Here is a 10903-nt window from a genome sequence, read left to right on the forward strand (position 1 = left end):
AGACGCTATTCTCTGAAAGCTTCGTTCAACTAGAGACTGATGACACTGATCTCCTGGAGCTTTGTCGCTCAAAATGGGAAGACTTATGGTTGTCTTTAGGGCAGTCCTTTATATCGGGGCGGTGACTTGGCTGTCAGTTTGTTAGCGTCTTTTCTCGCCACTGTTCTAGCGACGACGCACCGCGTGGTTCTCCGATCCAATGGCAACGTGAAGCTAAGGCTCTCTCTGCTCCACAAAGCTCCCCCGTTAGGACAACAGCCCTTGACAACGTTATCACATGTGACCATGATCATCTTTTGTCAGAATAAAATGTTGTTGTTTTTTTTCCTTCTTCTCCATCTTAATCTAAGATGTTTTACAACACTTCAGCTGTTCATGGATGTGTAACCCTGAAACATGACGGCCGTGATATGACACGACCGCCATGCATCCACCTCAACCTTGCTTTACAACCTTGATCTACAAGCTCACAAAGCGTCGCGATGACGCGACTCGCCAATAGACGGGGGTGGGGGGAGGGGAGGCGGGCACAGAGATCAGTGAACAAATGCTATTGGCCGGAGAGATCCTCCGGGTAGTGTATCCCCACCCCTTCTGAACCAAAGAATGGCCACACTCAGCTTTAGGGATGTGACGATATGAAAATGTCATATCGCGATTATTGTGACAAAAGAAATCGCGATTTACGATATTTTCGCGATAATCAAAATCCATTATCCTGGGGCCGGACATTTGCCAAAAAAAATAGCAGATCGACAAGCTCACATGTAGATCGGCTATTTTTTGGCAAAGACATTTGATAGAGAGTGAAAAAAAGACTGTATCAAGTACGTATATTATAAGTACCTTTTACCAATTATAGAGGGTTTAAGTGGTACCGGATATGCAGCTCGGCAAATAAAAGGTGAATTGATCCCAGTGCATGACGGAGGACGATATCACGATAAACTAAATCTCCACGATACGATTATCGTGAGTTTTTTTTATCTCGATAAACGATAATATCGCGTATCATCCCATCCCTACTCAGCTTACTGAATGAATGACGTACACACACACACAGGATAAAGAGAGAACTAAACATCCATTTAAAATATAGAGTGAGGGTTTAATAATAGTACAAACCCACGATATGTAACACCTCAAAGCAGCACATTGGCACAAAGTCAGAAGTAAGACAGCACGGAAGATCTCCAAAAAAATAAACAAGGAATCAGAATAAATATCTCAATAAATAAATAAACAGGTCATATTTTCATTAAGTACTTTGAAACTAATAATAAATACGTACATTTTCTTTTTTTTTCTCTGTTTGTAAAAAATATGCACATCGGCAAGAAATCAATAACCCAAAAAAAGTAAATGGTACTTGATACAGAGTTACTTCAGAAATCATATACTTGTTGTTATTGATTAATCAAATCAAAAGGCACATTTATTAAGATTAAGAATGGGGGGGGGGGGGGCTTTGAATGGGATCTCATGACTCTGTATTGTACTCTCAACGTGTGTGTGCGTGCGTGTGTGTGCGTGTGTGTTTGTGTGTGTTGGCTCGGCTTTTTCTCTGCACCATAAACTGAACTTGTATTCATGTATTTGTGAGTGTAGATGTGTGATGGGAGGATAGCAGTCTAGAAACATAGTGGTTCTCAACCTGTGTATCCGTAGTGGGGACCCCTATATTGATTTTCGGGGGGTGACGGTGAAGTGACAATTTAAGGACTTTTAATACCTTTTTAATACCAAAAAATAAGAAGGAAAGAAAGAAAGAAAGAAAAGCAAAAAACAGCATTACTGCATCAAAAGTAATCAACAAACTATACTATTAAAAAAGGCCTGTCCATAGTATCTCCGAAATGTTCGGTGAGTTGGACTTTCCGACGCGCAACATTTCCGAACTCTAATTTGGTCCTAATGCTTTTCAGAAGTCGCGAGTGACGTCATTTTGTAGTCGAACCTGACCTTTTGACCGAAAAGTTCGGTTTTCGGTCAAAGTATGGACAGGCCTTAAGGCCCTGGCAGCCATCTCCAGCCTGAATCAGATCTGTGCCACATCCAGATTGGAATCTGATTGGTTTAAAATGGTCACATGGCTCAGATCTGATTCAGGCTGGATTTGGCTGCCACTGTAAATCCGGCCTAAATGTACCCAGCAAGCCCGGTCAGGACCTGGACCAATCAGTGACGTCTCGATTGGGGCCAGATCACAGCCCATATGGGGATGATCTTGACGTCGTTACCAGGACGTCATATGGATGTTTTTGTTTGACAGGATTGATGTTGGTTGAAATCAGGTGATATTCTAGGCCAGATAAATATCATAACTAGTTAGATATGTCCCAGAATATAACCTTATATGATCATATTTCAACTAACATTACAAACAATAACAATAATCCTGTCAAACAAAAAAGTCCATATGACGTCCTGGTAATGACGTCAAGATCATCCCATATGGGCTGTGATCTGGCCCCAATCGAGACGTCACTGATTGGTCCAAGTCCTGACGTGCTTGCTGGGTAATGCCTCAACTCCTACAATTCCAAGTGCTTGTCAGGGCTGTGTGTGTGGGGTGTCCCCAGTTTAAATAATGATTATTCTGGGGGGGTCAAGGCCTGAAAAGGTTGAGAACCACTGTAGTAACAGGCTGAATCAGTTGGTTGGTTGGTTGGTTGGCATCTTTCAGTGGTGAAAAGGAGTTCTAAACGACAGTCTGGCGGGGGCATCTCAACAGCTTTCTGCCATCTCTTTAACAAGTGATTCTCCATCTTTACAACATGTTTATTTTAATTTTTTTCTGTGGAACTGGGCTCTTCCACAACGTAGCCGCACCGTGTCTCATTCTTGACAGTGAAGGAAACGTCACAGGAGTTAAGGCCATCGATGCACCTTTAACGGTGTCGTGCAAAAACAGGGACGCCCGGGCGAAAGTGGTTGAACGTTTTGGAGGAGGGAGTAAAGCCTACTTTATCGTCGTTGTCGGGGCGGAAACCTTGTATGTCCAAAACCGTTTGTTTCATATTTTAAATGATTTAAACTAGTGAAAACAGCCAATCTACAAGCACACAACGCCTCGCGCTTGTAGATCGGCTGTTTTCATGACTTTTGTGCGGCAGTCTTGTATGATGAAGCAGGGCTTCACTTTACGAAAAAACATCCAAATTTGAAAGCTTGGAGATACGAGTTTTCGGCCCGACAGTGACGTTATTATACTTTGGCGGTACGACCGTGTCACTGGACGGAAATAACCGGTCCTCTCCAACTGAAAAGAAAGGTGTCGTGACACCCGTATAAATTGGGGCTATTAGTGTGACGCACGCCGGCGCTAGAAGGAATGTCTCAGATTCTCCTGCGTCACCTCACTGATTACTCAGAGGTAGCGGGAAGGATTGGGTCGGGGGGGTTAAAATAGCAGCTTTTTCATATTTAAAGCAACATTCAGTAAACAAGCGACCGTTGAGGTTCCAACAAATAAAACCCATTGCCCATTTCACCATCGACTTTAACTCGTCCCTCGTCGCCGGGTCAGCATTTCTCCCGAACGAGAATTCGAAACGCCATTTTACAAAGCAAACTCCTTAATGTTAATCTGTCCATTTGTAACCCTCAGAGTTGGACATGACTCGGGATTTACAGTATAAGGACATGATGACTCAGGGAAATAAGGAACAAATGGATTAAAAATGAACACGGAGGATTTGACTGCGTACCCGCCAATTCAGCGGTGCTGCCCACAAGTCGTGTTGTTCATGTCAGACACAGTAAAACACAACCTTATTGTTACAGTTCACTACATTTTCAGGTACTTGTACCATCATTCTGGGGTTATAATGTGGTACTCTTCTTAACACTTTGTTCATTGCGTTATCTTGGTGGCATCTCTTTCAAATGCAAAGACAGGCTGACCGATTGGTCACAATGTCCATACACGGCGTGGAAATTATTTTATGCTTTAACTATTGAAACATAGCAGATCTACAAGCTCACAGAGCGGCACCGAGACTGCCACGCTGCGAGCTTGTAGATCTGCTATTTTTGAAAGGTTGTGAGAATTTGTGCAAATCTTTGAATATATGTTTTTAAGCGAACATTTGTAACTCAAATTTTGCTTCTGGGGATTGGGGTCCCTGGAACTAAATATTTTGAGATGGGGTCCGTGGGCAAATACATATAATTTTGGAGGTCCTTTACATGAAAAAAGTTTGAGCACCACTGACATAGAAGGATTTAGAAGAAAGACACTTATAGAATCGGATCAAAATATTCAAAGTCTTGCACACATTCTCACGATTTTTCAAAAAATAGCAGATCTACAAGATTGCAGCTTGTATATCTGCAATTTTTGATAGTTAAAGCCATAAAATAATGTGTAATAATAATGTGTCCCAAGCCTAAATGGCAGAATACCCAATTACTGAATGTCAGTCTCCAGGTTTCCTTCGGAATATGCATGACACTGATTTACTACGACACTATGGCACATTATGAGTCCACTAGCACTAGTGGTTCTCAAACGTTCTATTTTCAAGGACCCCCATAATGCTGAGAGTGTATAAATGAAACCAAATGGTCCATTTGGTTTCCATTTCCATTTGCTCCATTTGGTTCCATTTGTAGGCTATACTCTCAGAGTTACAGAACTGTTATGGTTATTCAGGACTATCTCTTTGTGTGTTTCTGGTAATATTATTGTTTGCTCATTTTGTATGTCCCTGGCAAAAAATGAAATTTTGACCAAAAAAAAGGGCCACCACAAGCCATCATGATTGGTCAACGTGGCTGTTTGTCTTTCTATGGGGCTGCCTATGACAATGGGCCTCATCCATCAAGTTAGATACAAATGTATGTTTCTTATAATGTCCTCAATACAAACATTTACACAGGAGTAGCAGGATCTTTCTTTCAGGCAATAATTGTTTGTGGCCAATGACAAAATATGTTGATAAATGTGCGTAATCTCTGTGTTCATGTCAAGGTGCAGGTTTGTCCATTTTGTGTTGTAATATGTCCATGTATTTGCTAGAGAATCACAGTGTTTACTTATTTATATCCATAATAATATATTTTTACCTTAAAAAACCTACTCTATTGATTTAATGTCTTAGGTAACTAGTTACTATTCAATTTGATTTTAAATCATTGAATCGAATCGTATCACCATGAATGAACCAATATCGTCCATGTATCGTATCGTCAACCATGTGTCGTGATGCGTATCGTATCGCTATTAAATGTATCATGTTACACCCCTACTAAATGGCCATTTTAACTGTATACTTAACTTAACCATCTGAATATAAGCCAATGCCTAAACACTAGTGATGGGCAATCCCATTCATTTCAGTGAACGAATCATTTCGAAAGTGTGAACGACCCATTTCAGGGATTTGAACGAATCGTTCACGAGTCTTGCTAATGATTTGATTCTTATGAACGAATCACTCATGAACGACATATCACTACTAAACACAACCATTTTAACCATAATACCCGAACTCTGGACTCTGCTCTGGCTGTGCAACGCATCATGGGTATGGTACTGCTGCTTTAGGAGCCCACTGCCTAACTGAAAGGCCAAACGGATTTAAAACATCTGAAGGAGATTCAACACAAATACTTATGAAATTGATGAATGAGGCCCATTGTGTGCACAATCATTGTACAATTGCAACGTCAAACACCTCTACTGATTCAGCAAAGTACAGCGATGGCTCATGAGGTAGGCCTACCTGTTGGTTATCCAACGTAGTAAGTGTAAAAATACACTTTTGTCATTTGTGGTGTTTTTATGGTGTATAGTACACGTATCATTGAACTTTTCTTTTGTAGAGCAGAAAGTAACCATGTTGTTGGTACAAAGTCCTCAAAGAATGTTAGTTTTATGAATTTAAAGGACAACTCCACCCTAAATAACATCGAGGCTCATTTTCCTACTTATATTGATCCAAAATGACTGTCCATGGGGTCTATTAGGCAGAAATGCAACTGTTGTCCCCGGTTTCCCCAGCAGCCCTCATAGCTTAGAGTGGAGCCCATAAGCCTATCGCTTTTACGCTATTTGTTGTGGTCAAAAGTGATTTTCGTTTACATGAATGTGTTACTAGCTGTCATTACAAACACATCCATGCCTTGGTTGTTTCACACAAGCCGCCAGAGTCTCATAAATTATGTTTTGGGGTGAGCATTCTGCACAAATGTCAATCAAAGTGACTACTGGCCAATCACAGCACATATTTTCCGGGACTTAGCAAAACTCATAACAGCCTATACCAGTAAGACTCCCTAATCGGGAGATAAGCGACCGTAGGTGGCTTATCTCCACAAATAGGGCAAAAATGTGTTTTTCCAAAATCTTCCTGATCCATGTTGATGACATGAGTGTAGACATGCTGTGTAGTGATATTCGTGATTTTAGGGCAAAAACTGTAGGAGCAGTGTCCAAAAATGTGTTTTAAAAATCGGCCTGAAGGTGGCGCTACAATAGGGCCATGTGAGAAATGAGGGGTGGGGTCTCCGCGTTGCCTTGGCGGACGAATAGGTACCGGCCCCGGCTCTCCCGGACGCTCCTAGCCCGAGTTACGGCATTTTATGTGCGCTGCAGTGGCAGGGGGTCCTCCACTGGGGGCGCCACCACTTTTGCATCCGTTCTGGAGCACCAGGAGTCGGTGGTCCCCGGGAATTCCCCGTGAGCAGCCCCGTTGGGGTGGTCATTTGGTCATTTTTGCACATTTGGTCATTTTTTACATCTGGGGGTCCCCCAGGGACCTGGGGCTCCGGGGGTCCTTGGAGGTTGTAGTTTGGCAGGCAAGGAGTGTGTGTATAAAATCTGGCATGGATCGGGTCAACGGGTGCGGAGATATAAGCAGGGAAAAAGTGTGACGTGTGAGCACATTTGGTCATTTTTTACATCTGGGGGTCCCCCAGGGACCTGGGGGTCCCTGGGGCTCCGGGGGTCCTTGGAGGTTGTAGTTTGGCAGTCAAGGAGTATGTGTGCAAAATTTGGCATGGATGGGGGCAACGGTTGTGGAGATATGAGCAGGGCAAAAGTGTGACGGACTGACTGACTGACTCACTCACTGACAGACAGCCCGTGGAGGTTTTGGTAGTAAATGCGACCTACGGTCGCAAACATCTGTGTGGTGGCTTGTATGGGACAAACAAGGCATGGATGTGTTTGTAAAGACAACTAGTAACACATTCATGAAAAAGAAAATCACTTTTGACCGCAACAAATGGTGTTGCACAAAGTAGTGCATTGCAAGATAGAGGGCGCCAGATCCCTTTTAGTCACACTGTACCACTACTTCCTGTTCATCCACAGAACATTGATTCTAACTGTTTTCTCCATTAGATTTCTTTTCACTTTTTTTCAACTTTTATTACTTGGGATGGTAAAAAGATGAGGCAGACAAATAAAATGTATTTTGACAAGTAATAAAAGTTGAAAAAAGTGAAAAGAAAGCACTTTAATCTAATGGAGAAAACAGTTAGAATCAATGTTCTGTGGATGAACAGGAAGTAGTGGTACAGTGTGACTAAAAGGGATCTGGCGCCCTCTATCTTGCAATGCACTACTTTGTGCAAAAGGAGATCTGCTGGGTTCTGCTAGGGAAACTGGACAACAGGTGCATTTCTGCCTAATAGACCCCATTGACAGTGATTTGGGATCAATATCAAGTAGGAAAATTAGCCTAGATGTTATTTTTGGGCGGAGTTGTCCTCTAAGTCAGTGTTTCTCAACCTTTTTTCTGCATCGGCACGCTTTTCATGTCCAAAGAATCCATGGGCACATCAACATAATACGGGGGTGTAAATATCGTCACTGTCGGGAAGAAACCTTGTATCTCCAAGTATATGATACTTGGAAATGTGTACGTTTCTTCGCAAAGCAAAGCCCTGCTTCATCATACAAGGCTGTCGCACAACAGTGGTGAAAACAGCCGATCTACAAGCACACAACGCCTCGCACCGCGAGGCGTTGTGTGCTTGTAGATCGGCTGTTTTCACTAGTTTAAATCATTTTTAAAATGATAAATACAATACTGGCTTTCAAGCAGTTTCAAGGGGCACACTTGACCCTTCTCAGGGGCACACCAAAGGTCCCCAGGCACAGTGGTTGAGAAACACTGCTTTAAGTGTTTGTGGTTGTCATTGCAACTTCCCTAACCATTAAGTGCCTCTATATGCGTGTGATAACGGGTCTCTGCTGCCAGAGTTCCCACCCTAACGCCACGCTTTACTGCAAAGACAACACGTGTGTGTTTTCAGCAGTGGTGTAAAGTAACCAAGCACATTTACTTAAGTATTGTACTTAAGTACAATTCTGAGGTATTTGTACTTTACTTGAGTATTTCCAATTTCCAATACTTTTACTTCCACTACATCTCGAATCCAAATGTTGTACTTTTACCCCACTACATTTATTTGAAAACTTTAGTTACTAGTTACTTTGCAGATATAAATTATAATATTATAAAACTTAGATTGACCACTTTAGCCCTATTTTGTACCCTAGGATATTTGAAAATAGCCAATCTACAAGCTCACAACGCGTTGCGACGCGACACGTGAGCTTGTAGATGTGCTATTTTCAAACATTTTGTACTTTTAATTTTGGTGATTTAAGTGCATTATGATGCCAATCCGTTCGTACTTTTGCTCGAGTACATTTTGAATTCTGGACTTTTACTTGTAACGGAGTATTTCTACATTGCAGTATTGATACTTTTTACTCAAGTAAAAAAAATGTCAGTACTTTTTCCACCACCGTTCTTTTAAGGTAACTCTTGGTCTCACTTTCTCTGACCTCGTGACCAGGGCTCGAGTAACAACAACTGAGGTAAAAAAATAAAATAAATAAATAGAGGTAACGGGTGACGCGTACGTCTGTCTGTGCATGTGATGGGTGGGTCAGGTCAACACAAAAAAAAACAACGAACCGTTTCCATATCAGAATCTCGTGTCTATGGGTGTGTATAAATGTGTGTGTGCCGTTAGGGAGGGGGAGGGAGGGGGTGGTGGTGTGGGGTTTCAATCAAGAGTTTTACATTTACTAAAAATATACCAATTAAAATTATAACAATCATATATATAAACATCTTTTGTTTTTAGTTTTTTTTTTCTTCTTCTCTCTCTCTGAATGAATGAAAAACAATAATAACAAAACAACCCTCCCCCCGCCCCCCAAAAAAAGAAGTCATCTTGAAACAGTGTACACATCATTGTCGTCGTTCGCCCTCCTCCTCCTCCTCTCCTTCTATGGTTTCTTCGTTATGTCTCGTTATGCCCCGCCCCTTAACACCATGGTGTTCGGGGCTGACCCCTCCCTCCGGTAAGATCCACGGTGTATGAAGGCTCCAGGTGAAATCCCACAGAGCCTGGTCTTAGTCTAATAAGTGCGGCGGCAACGTCCTGGCGGCAGGCGTGGATGGACCAGCGGAGGAGGAAAGGCCCCGGGCCGGGCCGGCAGAGAGAGAGAGAGAGAGAAAGATGGTCCGTGGGCCATGTACGGGATGTTGCTATACCCAAAGGTGGCAAAGGTTGCTTATCATTTTTGAGAAGCTCTTATGTCTGTGGATTACATATGGACCCACAAAACTATGGTTTATAGTGATGAGTCATCACGTTTCACAGTTTTGTGGGGGTCCGTTTTTAGCCCAAGGAATGTTTTTTTTCTTTTTTTTTCTTTTTTGTGCAAAACACACGCTTGCAAAGGATTCAGAATCATGAAAAATCCCTAGTTTGACCCATCATATCGTCGTCGTCGGGTGAAAACCTTGTATGTCCAAAACCGTTCGTTTTGCATTTTTCATTTTAAAAATGATTTAAACTAGTGAAAACAGCCGATCTAGAAGCACACAACACCTCGCGGTGCGAGGCGTTGTGTGCGTGTAGATCAGGCTGTTTTCACTGCTTTTGTGCGACGGCCTTGCATGATGAAGCATGGGGCTTTACTCTGCGAAAGAACATACAAATTTGAAACTTGGAGATACAAGGTTTCTACCCGACAGTGATGATATGGACCCACAAAACTATGGTTTAGTGATGAGTCATCACTTTTCACAGTTTTGTGGGGGTCCGTTTTTAGCCCAAGGAATGTTTTTCGTGCAAAACGCACGCTTGCAATGGATTCAGAATCATGAAAAACCCCTAGCTTGACCCATCATAATGCTACTTGAAAGCAGATTATTTGTTTGCATTTTTCCCACCTGTATAGTAAAGTTAATGGGACACCAACTTTAGAAGCTGATAACACCAATTTAGCTGTGACTCCTGAAGGGTTATCATACCAATATATTATCTACAGATATAGAGCTTCTCAAAAATACCAAGTAACATTTGCCACCTTTCGGTATATAGCGACATCTCGTATGGCCCATGGACTAAGAGCGCGGGATGCAGTGGAAGGCCTTGTGCAGGGCTTCAAAAGGACCTCATCAGAGATCTGGGTCCCGCCTCCTCCCAAACAGCTAAGCATGGCCTTACAGGTGCCGTCTCTCTTGGCTCTTTTCAACCACTGGGTAGGACTGTCACGATATGTCATTTTAAATGACCATTAATTGTCGCTCAAATAATTAAGATTGACGATTTAATTGCGTTTTTGTCGTTGACAATTACATTTCTGTTTGGCTTTGTAGGCTTTGAAGTTGCACATGGCAGATATGAGACATAACCTAAATATACAATGAAATTACTGACATATTTGACGACTTTATACTTAAAAAAGAACATTGATAGTGGAAATATTTCCAGGATTTTTTCTTTTAAATGTATGAAAATATATGAACATTTTTCAACATGAAAACGATTTTGACAAAATAATTGCATTTAGACGATTATTTAATAGGCCTACTACTGGGTGAAGTAAGTGAACTGTAGTCTGGCAAGCCAGCCTCATGCTGTG

The sequence above is a fragment of the Nannobrachium achirus genome, assembly GCF_963921795.1.
Source record: "Nannobrachium achirus genome assembly, chromosome: 8".
NCBI classification, from domain to species: domain Eukaryota; kingdom Metazoa; phylum Chordata; class Actinopteri; order Myctophiformes; family Myctophidae; genus Nannobrachium; species Nannobrachium achirus.